This window comes from Carassius carassius, chromosome 33 (genome assembly GCF_963082965.1).
Source record: "Carassius carassius chromosome 33, fCarCar2.1, whole genome shotgun sequence".
Classification (NCBI taxonomy): Eukaryota; Metazoa; Chordata; class Actinopteri; order Cypriniformes; family Cyprinidae; genus Carassius; species Carassius carassius.
In genome coordinates, this window is record NC_081787.1 from 22,807,974 (window position 1) to 22,821,205 (window position 13,232).

General features: G+C 35.3%; 1 long non-coding RNA gene across 1 annotated transcript; it reads right to left on the reverse strand.

Annotated features, from left to right (window-relative positions):
* Nucleotides 1-903: 903 nt before the first annotated feature.
* Nucleotides 904-2,186, reverse strand: LOC132114330 (uncharacterized). The gene is made up of 4 exons (XR_009425288.1): nt 2,085-2,186; nt 1,855-1,939; nt 1,159-1,286; nt 904-1,038 (listed from the first exon to the last, which is right to left on the reverse strand). It is a non-coding gene; the product is annotated as an uncharacterized LOC132114330 (long non-coding RNA).
* Nucleotides 2,187-13,232: the final 11,046 nt, after the last annotated feature.

Consider the following 13,232-nt stretch of genomic DNA (forward strand, 5'->3'; position numbering starts at 1 on the left):
CAGTTTTGGGCTCTTCCAGGAGGTGCTACTGGGCCCCTGGGGGTAGAAGGGCAGTAAATCCTACATATATGTATTCTCCTCATCATGGACAACAAACTGAGCTGAGTCACATTTATATCTGACAGTTTTCACAGTCCACACTTTTCTAATCTTAACATCATGGCTAGTAAAGCTTTTGACAGGACATGGTGAGGCCATCTGATGAAACATGGAAAAACTAATTAGAAAAAATCTGTGTAAAAAATGTCCTCCTCACCCCCTTATCTTGCTCCTCAGGTACTGGACATCAGTAATGTGCATGCTCTTGGTTTTAATGCAGTTCAAGATAAACATTGATCATTCCTGCTACATTCTCAGTTATCCCTCAAGTGTTTGTAACAATAAAGCCCATGGCAACATCTTGTAATGCAAAATAATTAATCTCGTAACTCCCTTTCTTTCACAAAACAATTGGCATTTGTTACTAAATATAAACAATAATAACTTTCTGGTGTATTGATGTCCCAGATGTCATTAATCTGATCAAATATTTTTATGTCTTAAGTAAAAAATAATCCCGATAATTAATAATATGTAGTTTTTCCAAGTCTAAAATAAACACATATGAGCCTACCTAGTAAAATGATGTGTTTACCAAGAATCTTCAGAACACAAGATTCACCATTTTCATTTTATTGAAGCATAGAATATAAAGATGATAAAAGTAGCATCAAGACAAATAAGATTCAAGGAAAATAATTATTTATCATCAAAAATACATTAACCTCATATATTAATCAGTTCACACAGATGAGTGATGAAATGTCCTTAAAAGTCACACAATCCCATCCAGTCAACTGTGATTCAGATCATGCGATACAGTACATATAAGACATGTGATACTGTTTCAGATTCCTTATCATCACATCTAAACTGGTTTCATCTCCCCATCGTGATCTTCTTCTCTTGTGTCTGGAAATAGTTTGTGGTTGATATCCAGCACCGATGTGGTGTAGCTTGTTCTCAGCCAGAGGATCTCTCAGTCCTAACATCCCAGACCTGGTCAAAGTGAAACAATCAATCCAGATGAAGTTGTTTAATGGACAGAGAGCTCAGCTTATGTTCTGTGTGATTTTAGCAGGGTGAGCAACTATGACCCTTGTAGTATTGTACACTTACCATTCTTCAAGCTGCTTTAAGACCTTTTGAGAAGCTTTTTCTCTGAAGACAATTTACCACATCCTCTTCTTTCACTCCTTTCAAGAGCATCACTTGATCAAAACCCCTCATTTGGCTGATGAGATCATCTGTGCAAAGTGAAATTGTTAAAGTATTGCAATAAACAATTTAATTCTGCAAGAATTAAGAAAAAATTACAGAGGCAAAGGTCTTGCTCATGAGACTCCATTAGCATGTGTAGTTCTCAGAGACTCTAGAATTGATCTAATGTTGCAGTAAATGTGTCTTTCTTCCTCTAGAATCTTTCTCCAAAGTTCCTGACTTCTCTCACAAATGTGTTTTAGTCTGTGGAGTGTAAGGCCTTGCTTCAAACCAATCAAATATCAATCCACAATTTATAACACAACGTTTACAATACAATGAGATAATGTCAATTGGTGTTTATATCAATTAAACCACTTTTATGGCACTTGTATGCTTTTAAGAAAAACAGGTAGTGTTTTTTAAAAACTTAAGATTAAAAATGTTTCAGTCACACTTTGCTAACATGCTATAATTATAATAGCTGTATCAAATAAAATAACATAACAATAAAAACATTGGAAAGAAAAATCAAGGCTGACATGACCAGTCCTGTGAGAGATCATCATAAAGTGCTGTAACACATAACACAGCATTGCTTCAACACACACATACCAGTGGACTTCTGTTTGTTTGAGCACAAGATGGCCGTCTTCATTCCTCATCCTGAGCAAATCATTTCCTTGGTCTTCCTTCTCTTCTGTGAAACAAGATAATCTCTGCTTACTCTGTGTGTAATTAATATTGCTCATTAAACATATAATTAAGTTAATTTAAAGTAAGATTCAGACCAGAGCATTTGATGAGTAAATGTTAATTCAAAAATATTTTAAAAAAAAAGGTACCTGGGAAGAGCTGATCATGGCAAGATTCACTGAGACTCAGTAATAGCTCTTTTAGTTTTTAGGAAGTTTTGTGAGGGTTGGCTCACCAAAAACTTCTGAAAAAGAAGAGCAGCATTATCTGCAAACAATCCTGTAAGACAGAAATATTATTTCATTACATGCAACTTATTCATTACTTATACATTATTTTTTAGACCATGAAAGCATCCTCTGCAAAGATGCTGTATAATTAATTGCTGTATAAGTCATTAATAGCAAGCTATATTCATATGAGTTGGTTTAAAAATTAATACATGCTAATAGGGCTGTTATCAGTAGTGTAATTGATCTGGTTCTGACAAATTAATCAAAGATTTAATATATATCACGTGACACATTAAACTAGCATTTCTAGTCATGGAGATCACGTATAGTGGGAACATGAACTGATGGGGCTTATTTGAAGTAATTTAATGAGAAGCCAATGAACAATATAAACTTTCTGACTGTGTGATTTTCCAATATTGTGACAGTGTCAGATAAGATTGTCCAGGGGCTTGTACAATATCATACAAGTGTTAAATTGAATTAGTGAATTATTAAGACTTTGATGTGCGACTGTATTTAGGGATCATTTTAAAGACTTTTCCCCTTTCCAAATACCCACACTTGAGGTCCCTTGAGAGTGTGTGTATGTGACAGTGCATGCACAAGACTGTCCCCGGTCTTAATAATGCCAAAGCACAGCATCCTTAACACAAACTAAACCTCTCCAATACTGCTCCGGAGCGCTTTACAACGCTTAGTGTATCCCATCATGCATCATGTTTTGGAATTAATCGTGAGACTTTTTGCAGAGATCTCACAGGAGGTCACGCAAACCTTTCCAATGTATGTGAAATATTAATAATAATAATTAGATATTGAGAATAATTTCTTGGTGCACAGAAAAGTATATTTATTTTGTACATCATTTGTAACTTCTTTTTATCACTTAATTAGAAGCACCACAAATTAAATTGTCATCTTTAATAGGGACTATTGGAAAAACATTTAGAAGTTTATTTTAAAATGCAAAGTTGAAACAAACTTTGTCATGTTAAGATCGACACACACTTGTGGTCTTCATGCTCACTTGGGCCAAATAAAGGAAATGTGCAAAGATGGCAAGTGTGGGTATTTGGACCGTACAACAGTTTAAGAAACAACAGATGCTGTGCAAATGATAACAGCAGGAATGTTTGATAAAAGGAACAAACTATCACAGTCACAGACCAACCTGCCTCTGCAGCTTTCTGTCTTCTCCATTTCTGAAGGAATACCTCTCCACAAACACGACTGGGCTGACTGCTTCCTTTACATCTTTTCAGCTAAAAAATAAATACAAGGGGAGAGAAAATAAAACAGAATTATATACAGAATGTTAATAGTGATCTGTGAGCAAAATATTTAAGATATAAACTAATATGAATGAACTGCAAGATGGGAAAAATTTGTTTTTTTTTTTATTTACATTAGAAAGGTATTACAAGCATGGTACAGTAAATGTGATTACTGTGAAATATGTCATATAAAAGCACATTTAAACACTATCATTACAGTGGTACAACTATAATTATTTTGGTGATTATTGTGCTATCACGAAACCATAGTAAAACTACAGTTACTGTGGTAAAAAACATGGTAAATGTCTTGTTTACTGGGTTTGACCTACTATTGTAGGTGTCATGGTTACCATGATTTTACTACAAATACAACTTCCATCTTTGAACCTGAAATGAATATAAAACGGATCCCAGGTCTATGGCACGTCACGTGACAGAGTTTAATCACCCCAGTTAGCAGCTGTGTTCATTTAGTTAAACACAATGAAACTCAAAGACAGCCTCGGATGACCGATATAATACAGAGAGTTAACATAAGGCGCTCATCTGATTAATAAAGAAGACAGAATACATTTTATAACAGGCATTAAAAGAGCATATTTACTACTACTCACCCCACCTGCGGCTCTTGTAAACTGATGGCAAGTATCGCGATGTGTGCTGAATGAGACTTCTTGAACGTGATTTCATAGCGATAAACATCTCATGTCAGTGACGCTAGAGGCGCTTGACCAGCCTTCAGTTTTTGACGCTTTGGGAGTGAATGGGTTGATGCAAAGCGCGTGATGCGCGTGGTGGGAGTGGCGGTGCTGTAAATTAATTATGTATTATTATTATTTAGGTCTTTTTCGGTTATTATTTCGAAGCTGTGTTGATTTGCTGTTTATTGATATTTTTAAAACTATAAGGCTATATCTATCAACATTTATTTAGATGTTATCATTGTATTCATTCATTTCTTTATTTTAATTATATTATTTCGGTCTTATTACCGGTGAAATATTACAGTAAGCCAGAACACGGGCCGAGCGGGGCTCATTCTAAGCCCATTAGCCACAATCCAACGCGGACATTCATATCGCAGAATCTGACAGCGATCAGCGGCTCATCAGCAATAGCATTTTTAAGCAGCCTTTACAATAACCTTAATAAAAACTTTTAACTTTAGAGTCTAAAGTAAAAAAAAAAAAAAAAAAAAAAAAGATCTCTGCTAGATTATTTATTTATTTATTTATTTTTTCTTTTTATTTAAACTATATTGTTTCTAAATGTGAAAATGTGTTACAATTATGTGTCAAGGACTTGATATTGATATCTGTAATTAAAAAAAAATCTAGGCCTATGAAAAAAATAAAAATCAATAAAAAAAGTAAAAAAAGAACCATTGTGCATTTTACAGCAAAAAAAGTTTTAATGTGTGTTTTTGTCACCAGCAATACAGTATGTTGCTCAGTTTTGTTACAGTAAGTTAAGCTCCGATTTAAAAAAAAAAAAGTTTCAGTAAGTTTCTTCTGTTGTCCTGTGGGGGAAAAAAATTAATTAATCAGAAAGTATCGTGCTGATGCACGAAAGATGCCTCCAATTGAAATGCATTAGTTTAAAAAAAACGTGCTGCAATCACGAAAATAACGAAATAAACGTGTCCATGCCACGAATAAATAGATTAAATTACGTGCCCAAATCACGAACTGCCGTGAGACTGCATCCGTGTGTGGGCCACGGAAGATGAGTGTCATTGACTTGCGTTAGAGTTATCCGTGATCTCAGCACAGACTCCGTGCTCGTATCACAGATTTTAGTTAGGCTAACAGAATCAAAGTGAATTTTTATGATGGCAGGACAATGCAATAACTACAATAACTGTCTGGTTAACGTCATTATGGCATTGGAAAAGAAACAAATACTTCAAATGTTGCGTTTCCAAATGAGAAAGCACGTCCGTTGAGCGAGTTCTGTACTCCGTCATTGAAACGGGTATCCGTGTGTGGACCACGGAAGGTCAGTGTCATTGACTTGCGTTGGAGATATATCCGTGGCCGCGTCACGGAATTTGGGGCAATTCCGTGATGATTTCACGGATTTTGAGTTAAGGGCCCGTGGACATTTCACGGAATTCTGTGAGACCAGGTTGGTGATGGCACAAGGTACAAACTGGAGTAAAATATGGCTTAGCTGTCTTTACTATCTCTCACATTACTATTTTTTTTCTCTTTATTACCTGATTTTGTATGCAATCGCGCTAAGAGCCGATTAGAATTTAACTGCTGTACTTTTGTTGATAACCTAAATATGCCCTTTAATTTAAGTAGGCATGCAGCACTCTGATTATTGCTCCTGGCAGAGCTGAACAGCAGCCTTTTTATTGAGCGAGGTTTTTGTTTTTTCTTTCTATAAAGAGTGAGAGGTTTAATTGTTTGTTCTCTTCAAATGTACAATTATTTGAGATGGTACATATGCCACATTAGCTTAACTTACTACTATTTCTTGCTATGTTCTAAGTTCACATTTCCCCATAGGGTTTGCAGTTCTCATCTTCTACAGTAGCCTACTCTCTTAAGTGACCACAGGTTTTCAACTTAACTACTCATTCGTTTATTCGTTCTAAGCTTTCATTTATTTCTTTTTTTTATCTTATTATTATCCTTATGTCTTTGTCCATTATTTCCATAAATGCGAGAGGTTTAAGAAACAACATTAAACGTAAAGCCGTATTTTTGTTTTGCAAGCAGTTTATCACAGATTTTTGCTTTATACAAGAGTCCCACTCAACAGAACAAGACAAGACTTTTTGGAGGTCGCAGTGGGGTGATGATTTTGGATGTCCCATGGCACAGAGCGGGCTGCAGGTGTTTGTATACTGAAACGCAGATTTAATGGGAAAATTTTGATCTCTGACTGTGATAAAAATGGCCATTAAATTTTCTTTTAATACTAGAGGCTGCATAATATCGAGTAATAATACTCGAGTCTTTTTATATTCTAGTCAATGTGTATGGCTTCAACTATCAAACAGAGAATAATATATTTTTTGACAAGTTGGAAGAGCGTTTGCTGTACTGGTTATCCAAATATCCAGATTCTTTCATAATCTTTGGTGGTGACTTCAACACTGTGTTGGACAACAGTATGGATAGATGGCCCTCTAGAAGTTCAGACTCCTCTACCTCACATATAAGGCTATTTGCACAAAGATTTGATTTGCCTGATTCCTGGAGGGACTCGCATCCAGCTCAAAGAGCATATACTTGGTGCAATAAGACACAGACCAGTCACTCGCGCATCAACTATTGGCTTATTTCAAAAGATTTGATGGAAGTTAAAACAGATATTTTTCCTACGCCACTTTCAGATCACAAAACAATTCATTTAACTGTCCCTTTGTCTTCCCCCTCTAGTGCTAAGTCTTCATATTGGAACCTTAACAGTACTATCCTCGAGCATAAAGAAGTGATTACCGAAGTTCATAATCTGAGAAAACATTATTGGAGCAAAGCTTTAGCTGAAAAGATATTCTGTAATAACTGGGAGCTTCTGAAATATGAACTTGGTAAGTTTTTTAGAAAATATTGCATTGAGGTAGCGAGGAGAAGAAGGGCTGAGGAGACAGAGGTAATAGAGAAGATTGCTTTTTTTCACTTCCAAACCGATAGAGGCTTTCAGCGAATCTGATAAGACTGAACTAAATGACTGGCAGCATAGGTTGGATGAGATTTATAAGCGCAAAGCTGAAGGAGCATTTGTCCGGTCTCGCAAAAAGTGGCTTGAAGAAGGTGAGCAGAATTCGGCTTACTTTTTCAGACTAGAGAAACATCAATTCAACACTAATTCTATTCTAAAATTGAATATTAACGGGACAGTTTCTAATGATCAGAGCACCATTGCAAAATATTGTGCAGATTTTTACAGTAACCTTTACTCTTCCAAGTATTGCCCTTAAGCTGCTTTTTCCTTTTTTAATTCTGTAAATAATATCACCCAGCTGAGTGAGGCTGATAGTCAGACAGAGTAATTTCCCTGAATGAAGTCACAGATGCTATAAAGTATCTTAAGCTAAACAAGGCCCCCGGGACAGACGGCCTTACTGCCGAGCTTTATAAACAATTCTCTGACAGCTTAGCCCCATTTCTTTTGGAAGTCTTTAAGGAAAGCATTGATAGGGGTGCACTCCCTCCCACTTTATGTGAAAAAAGAACAAGAAAGGACCCTCTGCTCTTAGATAATTGGCGACCTATCTCTTTATTGAATAATGATTATAAGATATTAGCACTGATTCTTGCAAATAGAGTAAAACCTATTTTAGATACAGTCATTGATGAGAGTCAATCTGGTTTTATGCAGAATCGTCATATTTCTAACAACATAAGATTAATTTTAGATATAATGGATTACTCAGAACTTGTGCAAGATGACAGTTTTATTCTTTTTCTCGATTTCTATAAGGCTTTTGACACCCTGGAACATGATTTTATTATTACGGTTTTGAATAAATTTGGCTTTGGTCAATCCTTTTGCAATGCAGTTCAGATGTTATATTCCAATAGTAATAGTTCTATAAAGCTTGCTAGCGGTACTTCCCCCAGATTTTCCCTGAAGCGTGGAGTGAGGCAGGGGTGCCCCCTGTCAGTGTATCTATTTCTCCTTTCTGTACAACTCCTTAGTTCACACATCAAACTTAGTCCGTTAAAGGGCTTGGTCATTGCTAACAGAGAAATACTCATAAGCCAGCTTGCAGATGACACTGCTCTATTTCTCAGGGATGCATCTCAAGTATCGGCGGCAGTCGACACTATCTAATCCTTTTCTAAAGCCTCCGGACTCTCCCTTAATCTAAATAAATGTGAACTTTTGCCTGTTAAAGCCTGCTTGGTGGCCTCAATCCATGGAATCCCTGTAAAAAATTCTGTTACATACCTTGGTATTCAAATTACTAAAAAAGAGCAATCAAGAAGCGCTATAAACTTCACTCCCATTATAGAAAACCCCCCAAAAATCCTTAATCACTGGCTCCAGAGAGACTTGTCTTTGAAGGGCAGAGTTCTGCTTTCAAAGGCTGAAGGAATCTCTCGTCTAACCTATGCTGCTCAATCTTTACATGTTGATAACACTACTTGTAAATCAATTAACAAAATCTTACACAATGTTTTATGGAAGAATAAAACCCACTACCTACGGAAATCTGTCACTTTAAGCCCCTGTGACAAAGGTGGTTTGAATTTTATCGATTTTGGTGCACTTAATAACACCTTCAAAATAAACTGGATCGAAAACTACTTGGAAAAACCCCACATCCATTTGGCATTTTATTTCTCATTTCGTATTCTCAGATTTAGGTGGCCTTAACTTCCTGCTGCTATGCAATTATAGCATTCCAAAAATACCACTGAAACTTTCTCATTTCCATCAACAGGTTCTTTTAGCATGGACATTGGTTTACAAACATAATTTCTCTCCACAAAGCTGTTTTATTTGGAATAACTGTAATATTGTTTATAAAAACAAAACATTATTTTTGGATAATTGGTTTAGCAACGGAATTGTTTTGGTTAGTCAACTGTTCAAGGAAGATGGCTTATTGTACAATTACTCTGAATTTCTCTGGAGATATAATGTACCAATAACGCCTAGAGAATTTTCTGTGGTATTTGATGCTATCCCGTCTGGTCTGTGCATGTTATTCAGGTGCTCCTACAGCTCTCCTCCCTTATCATTCATTCCTCCTGATGTGTGTCAGTCTTGTCTTGGTAAGGTTTGCTTTTCATCTGGTAAGCGTTTGAACTCCAATACGATCTATGTTTCAGGATGCTCTAGTTTCTATCCCACCAGCCACGTTTTATTGGTCTAATTTTGTGGCTGATATTGAGTGAAAAAAGTTTGGACTTTACCTCAGAAGTTCTTATTAACAAATAAAATTAAAGAGATTTCATTTAAACTGATACATAAATTCTACCCCGCAATACATTATCTATCAAAATTCAAGTCTAATATAAATGTTAACTGCTCTTTCTGCCAAGAGCAACCTGAAACATTTACCCACTTATTTTGGTCATGTGAATTCACTTACAAATTCTGGAGGGACTTCCAAAAGTTTATTGCTGATTTTGTATTTTCTGATTTTCACCTTTATTTTAAGAATGTTATTTTTGGTTTTCATCACTTTAATCACAAAGATGGTAATGCCTTTTATTGTATAAATCTGTTTTTATTTTTAGCAAAATTTCATATACACAAGAGCAAATTCACCAATAGAAAGCCTGAACTCTTTCTACTGAAGAAAGAACTTGAACGATATATGATGACTATCTCTTTGTCAAAAAACACAAAGGCTCTAAGGACTATTGACATCTGTAAATCCCTAAAACTGTTTACATGAAACTGATCTGATACCACGTGATGTGACCAGGGTATCATGCTACTACTACTTTTATATGAATGTATAGTCTAGTTCTATTTTAATACTGCTACTAGGCCTACTTATAATGAAAAGTTGTTATATTATTATTATTATTAATGCATAAAGCAAAAATCCATCTGAAATCCTTCCGTGAGGCATATTTAAATATTAGTATTACTTAATGTTTTAAAATGAGGTTTCAATAATAATAATGCTAAAAAACCATTATATTTGTTATGCAACATGAATGAATAGTAAAATAAAACCACAATCATTATTATTATTGTTTTACTTTTATTAGCTAGTGTATTATAACTTAGTACAGCTTTTTTTTATATATATAATATAATGTCTTAAATCTTACATTAATGTTCAGATATTGTTGTTTACACTGCAGATGTCTGATTGTTTGATACTTCGTTTTATAATGTTTTTATTATTTAATTCATTTATATTGTATTTTGTACTACTTTATTGTCTATGCCTTGCCATGAAATAGCATGTGAAGCTGACATGGTAATAAATATAAATTAAACTGTAAACACATTATTATATTATCAACAAAATCCAATACCAGTCAACATCAAATTTGCATGTATTGATATATGTGACCCTGGAGCACAAAACCAGTCTGAAGTCGCTGGGGTGTATTTTTTAGCAATAGCCAAAAAAAACCTATGGGTCAAAATTATCGATTTTTCCTTTATGCCAAAAAAATGATTAGAGTATTAAATAAACATCATGTTCCATGAAGATATTTAGTACATTTCCTACTTTATATCAAATCTCAATTTTTGATTAGTAATACACATTGCTAAGATTCCAGATATTCAAATATTTGTGTCTCGGCCAAATATCATCTGAAAAATTTTATTTCAACATATTACTAAATAAACCAGTTAAAACACATATGCTTATATTAAATAAAACATTATGCAGTATCTTAAACTGTTTTGCAGTTGGATATGTATCCAAGCATATTTAAATAAAAATGTAAAATAATTGTATGGGTTTGTTTGTATGGACATATGCAATTAATTTTGTTTGTGAAGGTCTTAAAAAAATCAGGTCTTAAATTTGATTTCAAAAACTGCCAGCAGAGTCTAAACACTTCAATAAATTCAGCATTCACTCTGTTCCCCTGTGCCCAGATTTCTGGTTTTTGTGTGGGTTTAGTGTTGCCTTTAACTCATTTTGTTGTAATGTTTCACTCAGGTCAACAGGGGGAGGGAGCGACCTCTTTTCTGGCCAGCAGCAGCAGTGAGGAGATAGACACAGAGCTGCAGGAGCGACTGGAGTCCAGCTGTAAACAGGCCAGATGTGTGGTCAAAATCTACGAGAACCTGAAGAACACCGTAGACCAGCTAAAGAAAGATATGGAGTTTGTGACAGGTGACACTGACTCTACTCTTGTCTTAGCCAAGTATGGTGTCCCATACACAGAATCTGTGCTCTACATTTAAGCAGTGAGTAGTGAACACACACACACACACACGCACACACACACACACACACACACACGTGTAATACAGGCTTTTGTTTTTTTTTACCAGTATTAATGTCAGTGACCAGTAAAGTAGTGAATGTAACTGCAATAATAGCAAATGAAAGTGGTTTAAAGGTGAACTTGCATTCTGTTTCATGTTGTCTCTGATTGACATTTCTAATAGCAAAACCAAGATATAGTATTTTTATTGTTTCACAGTGTGGCAGAACTGATAGAAATTGCTCTTCCATCATAACCAGGTGAACAGTAAATGCTATAAGGTGTACGGCGAAGCAAGCAGTGTGTGTGGAACCATCACAATCAACAAAAGAAAGGTAAATGACCAGTCAAATGAACAAGATTTGCACTTGGTGTCAGTGAATCTCACTGTAAACGTGATGTAAGCAGCTATTTGCACAGTGCATATATTTTCTCCATCTCTAGCAAGTGTACTCTACCATTCAAAAGTTTGGAGTCTTTAAGATTTTTCACTGTATTTGAAAAAAGTCTCTTATGCTCACCAAAGCTGCATTTATTTGATCAAAAGTCTCTTTTGGATCAATTTACTGGAATGTAGTTCTTTGTTAATTTCTGTCAATAAATAAATATCTTTACCCCAAAGTTATGAATGTTAATGTCAGTGTATCTTTAATATTTGCTAGCCTGCTCAAACATGTATTGTTGCTAGAGCCTTGGCAAATGATTTGTTTGTCATATAAAGGACAAACCTGAACACTGTTTTAACATCGAATCACAATATGCTATGTTAGTTTGAGACTTGCAGACGGTGAACAGTAACACGAAGGTTAAGCCCTCGAGACCACATACATCATTACCTTGTTAGATCCGTCTTATGCTTATTGTGAGTATTGCCTCCTTTTCAGGCAATACCAGATTAAATCTGATATTTAGAGGCAGTCAGCTGTTCAGCTCTTCAGAATGGAAAATTACAAACCCCACACATTCATATCTTGTCCTTGAAAGAAAGCTCCTTATCAGCTAACACTTGAAGACACAGATACTCTGGAACAGAGTGAAACACTCCTTTAGTATCAGTGGGATTTACTGCAGCTTCCCTGAATGAACAAAGATTCTACATTATTAATCATGTTACAAAAGATTTCTGTTTAAAGTTTTCTATTCATCAGATAATGCATTGATCTGAATGCATTGATCGTAATAATAGATGTTTCTTGAGCAGCAAGTCAGAACATCAGAATGATTTCTGAAGGATCATGTAACACTAAAGTTTGAACAAACTGCAAGGTGTTAGACTTCTGTGCATATTTCTTCCTGCGCCATCTGTGTTACTGATATGAGTAATTTGTTCAGCTTGGACAGGTGTGCTGTGTTACTAAACAGTCAAAATCAGTTATCTTGATGTGGCTTAATGCAATGGTCAAATAGCAAAGGCTTTAATTTAATAGTATATGTGCTGCAGGTTTTCCAGCGAAGCGAGGCACCGTGTTCACTTGCACGTTCACAAGGTACAACAACACACAGTTGCAGATGTACTCACATATATGCTGTTTGTGTACTTGCAGCATGAACGTGATATACTTTGTGAATAAAAATGGCTATTTCAAAAAACTTTTGTTTAACCTGATGTTTCTTTTACTCCATATAGGAGGACATATCCAAACTGCACAGGAAGATAGATAAGGCCAAGAAACCTGCGGAGAACATTCAAAATGGAGATAAGATCCTGGATGATGAAATAAATTATTACAAGGTCATTTATGTTGATCATTTGTACGAGGGACCAGAAATAGTTTAGTGTTCATGTCTTTGAAGGATCCTTTTTTCTAATTCATTTGCGTTCAGTTTGCTGAACAGCTGGTATTGTAATTTTTGTACTGTCTAATGATTATTTTTTTGACTGCCTGTAGTGATGGTTGTGCAAATGC